Below are 13397 nucleotides of genomic sequence, written 5' to 3' on the forward strand. Positions count from 1 at the left end.
ATTCTGTCATTGTATATGACACTGTATATAGTATTCTGTCACTGTATATGACGTTGTATATAGTATTCTGTCACTGTATATGACACTGTATATAATATTCTGTCACTGTATATAACATTGTTTATAGTTTTGTGTCACTTTATATGACACTGCATATAGTATTCTGTCACTATATGACATTGTATATAATATTATGTCACTGTATATGACATTGTATGTATTATTCTGTCACTCTATATGACGCTATATATAGTATTCTGTTACTATATATGACACTGTATATAGTATTCTGTCACTAGATGTGACGCTGTATATAGTATTCTGCATAGTATTTTATGTCTGTTGTCTGTTGGTTTCCTTGTCTTCAGTTGTCAGGGTCACATTGTACTGAATTGTATCTGATTCCTTTTGATTTTTTTTTTTATTTTTTAGTTTTTTTTTCAGTATGTTGATTTTCAAAATCCCATCATTGTTCAATGCTTGTATATGTGGAAAATCAACATTTATTTACTGCACTTTTTATTGTGTTCTTCTTATTTAATACTGTATTTTAATAATGTAAACTAAACTGCACTGTTTTTACTGCATTTGTCTGCCTTACTGTTCCTGTTAAATTGTATTTTGTTGCTGTTTTCACTGTTGTAAAGCTTGTTTTGCTATTTTCACTGGTTGCAAAGCATCGGTTCTGTTTGTTCTGTTTTTCTGCCAAGCAGTGTTTTAAATAACTGATTTGTTTGCTGTTTAAAACCTTCTTTAGTGCCTCCTTGCTATTTTTCTGCTGTTTAAAACATTTTTAATGTCTCACTGCTGTTTTTCTGCTATTTAAAATATTCTTAATGTTTCCCACCTAAATTAGTGTAGCTAGTAGCTGTAGCATAGTCCAGATGCAGGTTTGCTGCATCTGGGTGAGTTTGTAGTGGTTGTACTCTAAGCACGTTTTCCAAGCCATCTTTGATTGGAAGGGCCCTTCTGCACCCTTTTGAGAGAAGTGTGTTGACTGAAACCTGTCTGGTAAAGGGTGATTGGTCTAAGGCTTGGAGTAAGCACCCTTATTAATTATTTTGAGTTTTTTTTTTAAGTTTTTTAAGTTTTTAGCTTCTGGTATTTAAGCCCTGCATTTGAGATTGTTTCTGCTTGTTTGTGCATCTGTCACACAATTGTTTGCCATAGCTAGACAAATAATTTCAACATTTTTTCTGTTAGATACAGCTGTAGTACATTAGTGTAGTCCTCATCTTTAGTATATTTCCAGTCTTTGAAGTATTGCTAGTGAGATGTGACCTATTAAACCACCATCCAAAAACCCCGTCAGAAATACCCATCTACAGTGAACCTCCTAGATCAGTCCTGAAAGCACCTTCTTTGTGATAACATTTCTTCAAACCTATCATTATGGACAGTTGGACTACCCTTGTTTCTCCTGCCAGCCTTGTTGACTTAGGTCTCCTGAGACAGTATAGCAACTGCCTCAAGTACACTGACAACCCTCTACTAATAGCTCACTCAAATACAGTGAGAGATATGTATCTACACTAAGAATATTGAATCTATGCTCTTTCACACTCAAAACAGTACCACTGAAGATGTCAACTCACCCACCACTACTCATGCACATAGTACCACTACTCATACACATAGTACCACTACTCATACATATAGTACCACTACTCATGCACATAGTACCACTACTCATACACATAGTACCACTACTCATGCACATAGTACCACTACTCATACATATAGTACCACTACTCATGCACATAGTACCACTACTCATACACATAGTACCACTACTCATGCACATAGTACCACTACTCATACATATAGTACCACTACCCATGCACATAGTACCACTACTCATACATATAGTACCACTACTCATGCACATAGTACCACTACTCATACACATAGTACCACTACTCATGCACATAGTACCACTACTCATACATATAGTACCACTACTCATGCACATAGTACCACTACTCATACACATAGTACCACTACTCATGCACATAGTACCACTACTCATACATATAGTACCACTACTCATGCACATAGTACCACTACTCATACACATAGTACCACTACTCATGCACATATTACTACTACTCATACATATAGTACACATTCAACACATGCATCAACATACACGAAGGTGCTCTCAAAAAACTTTCTGAAACATCAGAGACCTCCAAATCAAAGGACTATTACAACTAACACAGTTCCCACAGCACCCAACACACATAGCAACATCAGTGTTCCACCTACCAAGCCCTTAAGGCATAACACCCATAAACCAAATTTTCTTGTCATTGGAGACTCCATAGTGAGACATACAGATGTCTCACTCATCAGGTTAGATAAGGAGAAAGTCACAGTCAGCTGCCTGTCTGGTGCAAGGATTTGTCAGCTCATGCATGCACTCATAGCTTAAAAGGTAGGACCCAAGCATGTGTTGAAGTAGTGACTAATGGCATCACACAGACTGATCCTGCAGAGATAGCAAACCTGCTAGTGGACAGATTCAGCAAAAATCTCACCGGCTTATCCCCTCTCTTGGCAAAAAGTATCATTATGACTCTGTCATAGCTCATGTTGGAGTGAATGACCTGAGATGTACCTCACTGAACAACAAGTACCATTATGACTCTGTCATAGCTCATGTTGGAGTGAATGACCTGAGATGTACCACACTGAACAACAAGTACCATTATGACTCTGTCATAGCTCATGTCGGTGTGAATGACCTGAGATGTACCTCACTGAACAACAAGTACCATTATGACTCTGTCATAGCTCATGTTGGAATGAATGACCTGAGATGTACCTCACTGAACAACAAGTACCATTATAACTCTGTCATAGCTCATGTTGGAGTGATTGACTTGAGATGTACCTCACTGAACAAGTACCATTATGACTCTGTCATAGCTCATGTTGGAATGAATGACCTGTGACAAACCTCACTAGACTATATGAAGAGAGACATGACTGAGTTCTCCGAGTATGTGTCCCAGGCAGGTATGTCCCTAGCCTTTGGCAGCATATTACCCTCACCTGGAATGATGCCACAGTATAAACAAAAAAATTATTGATTTCAATAATTGGCTTAGTTTTTGGTGTCATTCAAAGGGAATCCAGTTTCTGTCAGCCTGGGATGACATAGTCGACAAACCTCGCTGCTTTGGCAGAGACGGTTTGCACCTGGCACCACTATGCTTTCAACTGCTGCAAAAGACTCTTGTCTCCCCCATAGTGCCTTTATTAGGCATGGTCCCAAAAACAAAACTGACAACAAAAACAAAATAAGGGTTATACTGCTAAATGCTAGGAGCTTAAACCAAAAACTGCACACCCTGGAAGCACTGCTATCACTGGAGAATGTAGATGTCTGTGCAGTCACAGAAACCTGGTCTATGGCCTCAGAGAGTACCCTGGCCTTGCAAGGCTACAATGCCTTCCACACCTTCAGACTCCAAAACAAACATGTGAGAACCAAAGGAGCCAGTGTTTCTATCTATATTAGAGATAAATTCACCTTCCGACTAGTTAGACTGGACAACTCCATGGAGTTACTACAAGTTCAGATTACTGTGGGTAAGATCCCCATTCAAGTCATAGCTAATTATAGATCCCCCTCCATGGACCATGATGCACATGAGGCCTACTTGACCAAACTAGAGTCAATCCAAATATTGCCAAACACTCTGGTCATGGAGGATTTCAATTATCTCACCATCAACCAGGAAACCTAATCTAGCCCTAACTCACTAGCACAAAAGCTCCTTGACTTTGTTAACTCAAATGCACTGAAACAAATTGTTCAAACCCTAAGAAGAGGAACAAACATAATAGATCTGGTCCTCATTAACATGACAAACAGAGGCACCACCACAACTCTCAGATGCTCATTAGTTAAATCTGACCACAAATCAGTCACCTTCAAACTGGCACTAACACCAGAACTCACAAATGGTGAAGTCAGACTAAAAAACCTAACCAAGGCAAACTATACCCTCCTAGGACATGGTATAAATGCATTTCAAGCCCCACCCCCCCGGGTGGAAGTGGTAACTGCACCGAGACTTACACTAAAGCCCTGTACAGTCACTTGCATAACTGTATAGAATTGGCTGTTCCAGAGAGAATCAAAGCCACATCTGGAGGTAGAAAAAGCCACCCTGGTGGACATCCAGCATCAACAGACTTTACAGCAAATGCAAAAAAATGCTGTCTAAGAAAACTAAGGTGAGGCCACAACAATAGAAAAGCATCCTCCTCAGCCTCAACAGGCAAATAACACAACATGTTAAATCCTCTAAGGTTAACTTTGAGGAAAAACTTAGCAATCACAGCCAAGGATAATCATAAGGCCTTTTACAGCTACATACATAGCTTAAAAGGTAGGACCCAAGCATGTGTTGAAGTAGTGACTAATGGCATCGCACAGACTGATCCCGCAGAGATAGCAAACCTGCTAGTGGAAAGATTCAGCAAAAATCTCACCGGCTTATCCCCTCCAAACTTATCACAAGCCTTGCCCCCAACTTCCCCCCACCCTACATATACAAAGAGCAGGTCATTAAAGCCTTGTCTAAGACAAAAAACACAGCCTCTATGGGACCAGACAGCATCCCAGGCCATCTTCTAAACAAACTAACACATTAACTAGCATCATCATTAAGTACTCTATTCAATCGGGTCTATATTAAATTAGCAAACACTTGAAAAAGCGAATGCTGATTTATCGACCCTATGTAAGTGAAAGCTTACAATCCCGAACACTAAGAACAGCGATTTTTTTCCCAGGGGAAAAACATGTACTGTTTTCATATTTGTGCTTGAATGTTATGACCTTATTATGTCTGTCTAGTTTTTCATTCCGTTAACCATATATATACCTGGAGCTTTTCTCCCCAAGCTTCTGCTAGAAATGGATGCATCATGACCCAGTCAGACTTTCCTGGTAAACAAATACCAAGTAAATAAATAAATATCAGAATTTCACTAGCTTCCTGAGATTCATAACCTTTCACAGCAAGTCCTCAGTCAGCTTTTTAGATGTAACTTTATCTAAAAACACTGAAAACAAATGCCTCTCCAATAACCTATTCAAGAAACCAACCAGGGTTAATATGTTGATGAACCTCCTGCATATCCACAAAACAAACAGCATCAGAATTACCCATTCTAAAGAATTAAACCTTGCCTGTAATATAAATAGGACTTTCTGGAGAGATAGGTATGTATCACAGAGACTACCCCTAACGTTCTAACTTCCTCCCTAACTTAATTCAAGTGCAACTTGGACAATTGGAAGGGAAACTGGAAATTCATCCCTGGTTTGGCACCTATGTCTCTAATGGGCGCAGGTAACCTGTAAATGGTTCATCTCCCAGGCTCATGCTTCCACTTATCACACAAGGGTATCAGAACTTGTCAGAGATTTGGGATGCAAGGCTAGACTTAAAAAAGACCCTTGTTGTCATTAGCCTAGTAAATACCTATGAACCTATAAACAGTAAAATCATGCATCCCCAGATCACTAAGATTTCAGGGGATGAGAAATGCATGTGTTGCCAAAAAGCTTAGAGATTTTATCACAAATATAATCAGCCTACACAAAGAGTTCTTAGCTAGGGGGTACAGCAATAGATTACTGAATTCCATCTATAAACCCATTAGAACGTTAACAGAGGCATAGGACTTAATTTTGAGGATTCCTCGGGTAGACTCCTAGAGATAAACAGAAAGCAATAACAGGACCTCAGGAGGACAAAAGAAAAGGAAGCATGGTTCTCACTTTTATGGCAGATTACAAAACAATCAAAAAGCTCATGACCATCAACTGGGTGGTGATTACAGACAATAAACTACTGGAAAAAATCCTAGGAGCCACTCCTTGCTTTGCTTTAGTCAGAGAATCTGGGTAGAGTGCAAATTCAGACTAGATGAGGACAACAGAGGAGCTTTTACCCCCGTGGCTCTCCTTTTTGCCTTTATATCAACTACATGAGCAATAATGACCACTTCTTTTGCCTAGTACTTAGGAGAAAAATCAGCAGTACTTGCTGTGGTAATTACAGCACTGCTTTTGTGATATACTGTGTAAAAATAAAAATATAATTATTTTAATTAAGAATGAGGTTCCACAGGCTGTAAGCTGCTAAACCCTCACAGGTCTTTCCGGAATATTTAAATAAGGAATTAACCTCTATGCTTTTGGATAGGCTTGTTTTTCTACCTCACAGATTTTGCTCCAGTCATCTCTATTGGACCCTCCCACCATCGTCTGTAACTGGCGTTAAATAACTGACCTGTTGAATGTAATGTATTAGAACAAGAACAATTATCCATCTTCCTACTTAAGTGAATAAATTACTTGAAACTTCAACAAGGTGTCTTTTCTCCTCCCACAGGGATGGCATCAGAGAGACCCTTCAACATCTGCTAGATAAAAGAGTTACCATAAAAACTGCCAGTGTAATACTATTTTCTTATTTTATTTTAAAATTATCGCAGCGGTTCAGATTTTATTTAAAAAATTATTCCTAATTTTGCACAAAAAATTACTGACAGACATTTTCTTAAAAAAAAAATCTCACATTGAAAATAGACTTGGAATGAGAAACAATAAACTTCTCTTCCCTTTAAACTCCACGCTGAGATTCATACTCAAATAGCATATAGTGAAGTACCAATTAGTGTCTATGTGAAGACTGCAGGAGTTGAAAAGACAAATGTCTAATGCATTTGCTAACAGCCCGAGACAGCTCTCTGGAAACAAGTACCCCTTTCTAGGAGTAGCAGAGAAGTACTATCTGATAAAGTAACTTGTCAGAATCACATAGAAAACAAATGAAAGCTGAGAGAATCAAACCTTGCACTACAGGAAGTAGATATGTAACAGCTTGTTCCCTTACTCATCTACATTAAGTGCTAGATAAACGTTTGTAGTTGAAACACAATGCATTTCACACCCATATGCCTGCAAAAACTATTAAAATTAAACTCACATACTTCATACTGACAATTTGTTCACAGCTAAATATTAGATGCACTGTCAACATTTAAAAGAATATGGAAACCTAGGATCAGATCCAAAGAACATGGCTCATATGATGATGCTTCTGTTTGCTGCAATCAGCTTACTTCCTTTACACCATAACTACTCTGGTTCTAAGGGAAGTTCCCATGTTTTCACTCTAGGTGACCATTGAAGAGTCTAGTTTAAATGACCAGATACCATAAAACACTATCTGGGTAAGGGATTTGGTCCAGGAGAATAAATTACTGTTACTTCAATTCAAGGTTTACCACCATTGATGTGCAGTGATCATGGGGTTATAAAGGTTAATTTGTTGCTAGATAATTCTGCCAAACTGAAATCTAAACCAACACACAGATTAATTACAGATTATATGGAAGCAAAACAGTTACTATGTAAAACTAACTGGAGTGATGTGTTCAGTGAAAAAAACTACAGCTGAAATGTGAAAAGCTTTGAAAGAGAAATTGTTTAAGTGCAAAAAAAATCAAAAATATTTTTTTACATCAGGATCTAGCCATACAACATCAGGGGGGGCATATTTCTATAAGAACAAGATATCTGATTAAGGTGAGAGAGAAAAAATATAAGAAATGGAAGAGAGGTCAAACTACAACTTTGAAAACTGAAATAAACAAGCTGGACAAACAGGTGCTAGAAGGGCATTAATGCCTGTGTTGGAAATAGTTGTATGTATGTATGTATAAATACAATGCAAAATCAAAGATGTTCTCAAAACTGGAGGCAGATAACAGCAGACTACTCTACATGACTTAAAAAGTTAACAGAACAAAAGGTTTTGTATGAACATTTACTTTGTGAACCACAAAAACTATGAAACTCTAATGATTGACATTGACTGACTGCAATCCTCAGTGATTTACCAAAGTAAAAAAAAGTTAATGAAAGTGGCAGTTTGTATGGAAGACTAAGGCTTTTGCCCCTGGTAGATAAGGTTTGATTCTGTATGCCTCAGAGCAAGTCACTTAACTAGAAATTGTTTTCTATCTGGGACATTGCATACACACACACACACACACACACACACACACACACACACACACACACACACACACACACACACACACACACACATTACCTGAACTGACTCATTTGGCTTCTTTCCCATGTACCAACTGTTCCCCATGGATGCTGATGACTATTCATGCTGCATTACAAATATTCATGCGCATTTGCACTGCAAAACAAAACAAAAATACAAATTCAACCATGTCCTTTTCATTTGCTACTGAATTCAATATGTGACAGCACTCCATCTTGTTGCACACTTTACTATGAGAGTTCAAATCACATGACAGTTACTGAAAATCTCTCATTTACTCTGCTTTCCAGCTCCAGTCTCATTGGCTCAAACAATTTGGAAATGAAAGAGATTGTAACTGTTGCATGCCAAGCATGCTATTTCTCAGACTGGACAATTTTAGCAGGAAATCAGTTCCTAAGATTGGCCTTTATATTCCAGAAAACAGTTTTCGAGATGTTTATTTAACAAATTCAGACTTTTTTAAATTAGTTTTGTATAACAGGCCCCCCGACAGCACTGAGCCCTAAGCAGCTGCCTAGGTTGTCTTATGCTGCATCTAGCCTTGCTTGCATTGTCATGCAATACTCAGTCTTGCTGGCCTATCATAGATCTGATATCTACCAAATTCAGCATGTATAATTCTCTAGCACTGATCCTGCTATATGGCATTGAGTAATTAATCGTGTCTCTTTAAACATGCACCAAGCACTTTATCTGTTATAGCTCCACGTTTCAACTAATTTCTTTCATACCTGCTGGTGATAAAAAAAAAGTAAGAGATATTTCTTATCTTTCAGTTTAGATGCAGTCCAAATAGTATAAATAAACCAAGTGTATATACTGGGAAACCTAAGTTGGCTATTTGTCATCAAATCAACACTTGTAGCCATTAAGCACTTGGTCCTCTATCAAAATGTTTCTAAGTATATTACCTAGTAACTGCTTTTAGCATATACACTGTATCTTAAATAATTTTAAGCATATTACTCTATCAAATATTGCATGTAATTTTTAAGAACATTACTCTGTCAAATATTACATAACACTTGAATCACTCATCCAGTTCTAAATATTGCTACTACAGTTGTTTACCTTATCTCATGTTACGCAAGTTGACTTGTGATAGTTAATTTACTCTTTTAGTGCTGATGTCTTAGTCCTACATGGATTCCTGATTTTTTAATTTCTTAAACTCTAAATTAAAGGTAATGTTTTTGACGGGTTGTGCAAACCAAATGAGCAAGATTGCAAATACTTTAAGTTGTGTGAGTGTTTTCTTTTTCCTAGTGGGTGTAGATTTTGGTTCTTTTTGAGTGGCCTTTTCCTCTAGGTATTATAGGTGGTAAAAAATGTACTATCATCCCTTTCAGCAAGAGCGATGTTCCTGCAAATCACCATATCTATGGCAATACCATAAGTACGCACTCAGTGGTGAGAGATCTGGGCACTGACGTTGATAGCAGCCTTGCCTTTGATTACCATGTCTACAGAGTGGTAAGAAGGACATTCTGTATGGCTCACCTCATAAGTAAGGGCATTGTCTCATGAAAAAGTGGAGCATTTCTCCCCGGGCCTCCGCTGAAAACAGGATCTGTGGAACCTAGTCGGACTTTCCCGGTCAACAAATGTTAAATAAGTAAATAAATAAATAAATAAAAAGTGAAGCTATCACCTCCATATACTGTTCACTCAATAGGCCAATGTGGCATGTACCTTTAAAAGTACTTGCAGAAATTGGAAAGACCACAAAGGTTCCTCACAAAGAAAATTCAAGATGTTTAGCAGCTATCCTATGTGGATTGGCTGAAATCACTGTCACTTTATTCTGGTTCATACAGACTACTCAGATGTGATCTCTGACTCCGCTTTATTGTAAATGCTGCATATCCGCAAGTGAAATGGCACATGGGTTCAAGCATTACATACTAATGACATAAACCTGATGTGTGACATCAATATAACCTACTGCAGAGACAGATTTGTCTCCCAGAGGTTACCACACCTTTGGGAAAGACTCCCACTTTACATCAAACAGATCACCTCACAGTCCGGATGGGTAACTGTAAATTCACCCTGGGAGTTCCATCTGTGTCCCTTTTGGACAGGTGCAATAGGTGCTGATCATGGTAACAAGGGTAAAAATTGGCTAGGCTTGTAAGGGCCATTGGGCCATTAGCCTAGTAACTTCCTATGATCCTATGATCCTATGATTCTAGGAAAAAAAATAGCTTCATGGCTGATTGGGTTAGTTGTTTCAGGTTGATTGTTCTCATTGGCACACAGAGATCTCCTTTATAAGCGACTTGAGTTAGAGATCTCCTTCATAAGTGACTTGAGTTAGAGATCTCCTTTATAAGCGACTTGAGTTAGAGATCTCCTTTATAAGTGACTTTATTTTTTTTATTTTTATTTATTTTTTTTATTTTTAATTTTTTTTTTAAATATTTTAAATAAATAAATAAATAAATAAAAAATAAATAAGCGACTTGAGTTAGAGATCTCCTTTATAAGTGACTTGAGTTAGAGATCTCCTTCATAAGCGACCTTGAGCGTGGAGATCTCCCTTTATAAAAGTTTTACTCTGAGTTTTCTTTGCACCAGTTCTAAAACTAGTATATGTTCTGGCATAAGATTTATTGTTAAACATGTCACACCTAGCAAGTGTGAAGTCGCGAGCAGGCATCTCCTATTAGGTCTTTGTCTTCCCAAGAATTTATAATACATCACAATATGTGCAGAAGATGTCTGAATTAACTATATCATCTTTGAACCTAAATCACATACCAGTGATCCCTAAGAGAAAACGCGTTTTGGTATTTATTTTATAACAGGAAAATCAATATATGTTCCATTCAAAGCAAATGCACATGCACTTCCTAAATTTGATGTGTACTAGAAAAAAAGACATGGGGGTACTGAAGCAACATTAACATCTCTTTCAGAAACTCAACCAGCCGTACAATATAAGTGGCATCATTCTAATTGAAAAGCTAATACTTTCCTTTTATAGGCAGTGGTGCACAACCTTTTTGTGGGAGGGCCACTGCATGAATTCTTAATGCATCTTGCAGAGCCACCTCAAAACATAGTAAGGTTGTTGTTAAGGGTTAACAATAAAGGTACAGGCGGACTTAAGACAGCAAAATGTGCATGAAGTCGCCTATTTTCTACATCAATCCTTTGCATTTAACTCTTATGATGGCAATGTCTGTAGGATCAGTAATCTTCACATCATTTTGAACTAGTTCTGAGCATATCTGGGAGTTTCCTCCTAGGTTTCTAACATAGCTAAAGAAGGCCTTATGATTGTCTTTTGAGTCTTTAGCTATTTTTCTCTCGAAATTTGCTTTGGATGATTTTATGAGAGCTCTTAGTTTTTTACTTATAGTGATCAAGGGTGTCTTACCTTTTAAGGATTTTGCTCTATCTTGTAGTAGCTTCCTCCTTTTGTTGTAGAGTTTGTTTATGGCTGGGGTCCACCAGACTGGACGCTTGCCTTTGGTACAAAGAGTCTTTGTTTTGCTTGGGATTGCCTTATCCATGCAGTCCTGCAGGTGCTGGTAGAAGGCATTTGTAAGTGATTCAGCGGCTTGAGTACTGTTTTCCGCCGGCTCGGGGGCCTTAAAGGAGACCACACTAGTCTTTAGAAGTGTGAAGTCGGCTTTTGAGAAGTTCTTTACTGTGGTCTTTTTTATTTCAGGTGGGGGTGGGATGAGGACCTCCAGCGAGATTAGTTTGTGATCTGATCTCACCAGTGAGGGGTATACTTCGGGTGTTGAACATTGTGCTCCCATGTTCGTGATGATGAGATCAAGTATGTTATCTCCTCTTGTGGGGCTGGTGACTAGTTGTTCCATGGCATTTGAGTTTATGAATTCCAGGAACTTTTGGGCTAGGGTGTTTGGTCTTGAGTAGTGTTCCCAGTCTATATTTGGGTAATTGAAGTCACCTAGTATGATGGTGTTTGGTGATACATTTATCCCCTCTAGTGTTTTCAGGAAGGCCATGTGAGGTTCCTGAGTTTGTGAGGGTGGCCTGTAACATGCTACAATTTGCAGAGCAGTCTTGCCTATGGTTAATTGCACCTGGATGGTCTCCGATGCATCATGCGTTGCCACCAGTCTTGAGGTGTGGGTGTCCTTGATGAATATGGATACCCCCCCTCCTTTCTTGGTATTTTCCTGATTTTGGGGCGGAACGCATGATATGAGGTAAAACCTGATAGCTGGGGTGCTCTCAGGAGCCTTGAACCAGGTTTCTGTCACAGCACAGACATCGATGTTCTCCATACTGAGAAGGGCCTCGAGTGCGTGCATTTTGAGATTTAGACTTCTGGCATTGAGCAGCATTACCCTTAGTTTTTCCTTTTTGTGTTCTAGGGTGGTAGGTTTAGAATTTGAGCCTTGCCTAAAAAGGCACTATGGGGTGGCAAGAGCCTTTGCCAATATCCGAATCCCAGGTGACAGGTGCAAGCCGTCCCTTGCGAAGCAGCGTGGCTTGTCCAGCATGTCATCCCAGGCAGACAGATACTGGATCCCCTTTGAATGACACCAGTGTTTAAGCCAATTGTTAAAGCTGATCATCTTATCTCTGTATTGTGGCATCATTCTTGGTGAAGGTAGGATACTGCTCAAGGTCAGGGTCATACCTGCCTGGGCTACATAATCAGAGAGCTCCTCAATGTCTCTTTTCATGTAGTCCAAGGAGGTACGTCTCAGGTCGTTTACACCAGCGTGGACAATGACTGAGTCGTATTTGTACCTGCTGTTGAGAGACCTGAGTGCTTGGGTTATGTGGCGGATTCTGGCGCCCGACAGACAGCTTACTGTGACCTTCTCCTTACTCAGTCTGGTGGCGGGACGTCAGTGTGTCTGACTATGGAGTCACCAATGACTAGTGTGTCTGGCATTGTGTTTGGCCTTAAGGGCTGTGACTGTTTGACACTCTGACTGTGAGGTGTATGTGTTGCAGGTGTTGTGTTCTGAGGTGGTGGTTGTTTGGGTGTCTGCTTTGGTGGCCTCTGCTGTTTTGGTAGATTTTTGATCAGAGCCTCCGAGTATGTCTTTGTGTGTTTATGTGTATGATTTGAGGTTGTAGTGGTACTATGTGAGACTGGGTCTATAGTGTGTGTGGTAACCTTCTCCTCCTGACTGGTCTTGCCAGTCCTATGTTGAGAGAGCTCAGCCTCCAGTTTGGCCGTATAGTTGCATCTCTCGCATGTATTTGTGTTTTGTGGGAGGAGGAGAGGGTTGTCTGTGTACATGAGGCAATTGTAACATTGCCTCAATATTCCAGGTTCACCAG

The sequence above is a fragment of the Protopterus annectens genome, chromosome 17.part0 (assembly GCF_019279795.1).
Source record: "Protopterus annectens isolate FY-2018-M chromosome 17.part0, PAN1.0, whole genome shotgun sequence".
Classification (NCBI taxonomy): Eukaryota; Metazoa; Chordata; order Ceratodontiformes; family Protopteridae; genus Protopterus; species Protopterus annectens.